Source organism: Elephantulus edwardii, unplaced genomic scaffold (assembly GCF_000299155.1).
Source record: "Elephantulus edwardii isolate Elephantulus edwardi_28Jun2011 unplaced genomic scaffold, EleEdw1.0 scaffold00053, whole genome shotgun sequence".
NCBI classification, from domain to species: Eukaryota; Metazoa; Chordata; class Mammalia; order Macroscelidea; family Macroscelididae; genus Elephantulus; species Elephantulus edwardii.
Window position 1 is genome coordinate 14,061,847 of NW_006399803.1, and position 1,739 is coordinate 14,063,585.

The window sequence follows — 1,739 nt, forward strand, 5'->3', positions numbered from 1 at the left end:
GAGATGAATCAGGTAACATCACAACAGACCCAACTAAAATAAAAAAGCTAACATTAGAATACTATGAAAAACTATACTCAAACAAATATGAAAATCTAAAATTGTATCTATTATTCCAGTTTGAATAGTAATCTTTATAGTTGCACATAACTGTATAAAGTGACATTGTCTCTGTTTATGTCACAAACCGATGTTAATGTAACAATCTACATAATTTGCTGTTATTTCTCGGATATACGTTTCACAGTATTTTCCTGTTTAAAAGGAAAGTTCTATTTATTTTCATCAAGTTTTTCTCATTTGAAAACTCAATAAACCACATAACTAAAATTGGTTTATTCATTTTCCTCAGTCTTCTTTTTGTGTGTTGTTTATAATTTACTTCTTAAAGAACAGAAAACTATGCAAAATGAAAATGTGCAACTTTGTATATCTAGGTAAAATTATGTGCCCATTACATTTCATTGTTATTGCGTAAACTTTCTGATGCCTATCAATTAGGAAACGACAGTTTCATTTGGAGTATTTTATGATGTATAATTTTGTCAATTCTTAGCATAGATATTAATTTGAAAATAATGAACAAATTTGAATAAGTAGAGTTCCTTCAAAGAAATGCTTTACCAACTATTGTTAAAGCTTAAATATTAACATATTAAAACCAGAATATCTAATTCTATCTATATCGCAAATAAAAGAGCTAAACAGTCCCACCAATGTGACTTTAAAATGCTAATTAGCTTCACTGTACTCTTTCCAGAAATAAAATAAAATCTGATTTATTTAAAAAATTTTAAATTTTCTGAACACTTAAGCTTGGAACATCTTCATCATTTCTGCAATCATTAGTTTTTATACTTGATTCCTGTTTTCTACCTAAATAAAAATTGTAATTTTCTGTGCAGAAAAAAGAGTAAAACATTTCCTATTTCAGGAATGACCTTGTTATGGATACATCTACTCCAGTACACTTTAAAAACCCTTTCAAAGCTCTATGAACAGTGACAGCTGCTCTGATCCTTTGAGCAAAAGCAAAAGAACCATTTTTGATTAAGAAACTTGATTCCTAAAGACATCAGAAAAAACAGATTTAGACATATGTCCTTCTCTGCCATGTACTGCCCCTATACAATCATGTTACTACAACATAAACTGACACTTGATCTGTGTGAACTGCTTGAATTTTGTTGCTAGGGAAATTCAACTCTTGGATACTCAAATTGACTTTTTAATTTCTAAGTACAAATTTGCTGAACTGTAATGCAATGGAGAGGGGAAGAAAGCAGCACAAGGTTTAGATCTGACGTTGCAGAATTCACACACTCTCATGCCCTCACTCTTACATAACTTTTTCTCTGTCATCAAGCTGATGTCTTGCTTTGTCTTTCCTACTCACGTACCTCAAATTTTCATCTTTTTCCATCTCTAAGAACATGAGTATAGACCATTTCCACTTTCCTGTCCTTCTGCACCTACCCACACACAATCTGACTCCAAATGCTACACTCTGGTAGAGTTTCTTTATTTTTAATATGGAAGAGAATAATAATGGGAAAAATCCTAATATACCTCAACACAAAAATATTGTTTGTTCAAATCATACTAGGTGATACATATATTAAAATATAATTGCATATACCCAATAAACTCAGTGATAAACAAGGTGATTCCAACTTACGTTTCTGTTATTATGTGCCATGCAGTCAGTCACCTGTGACCCCTAGCGACTCCATGTCCAG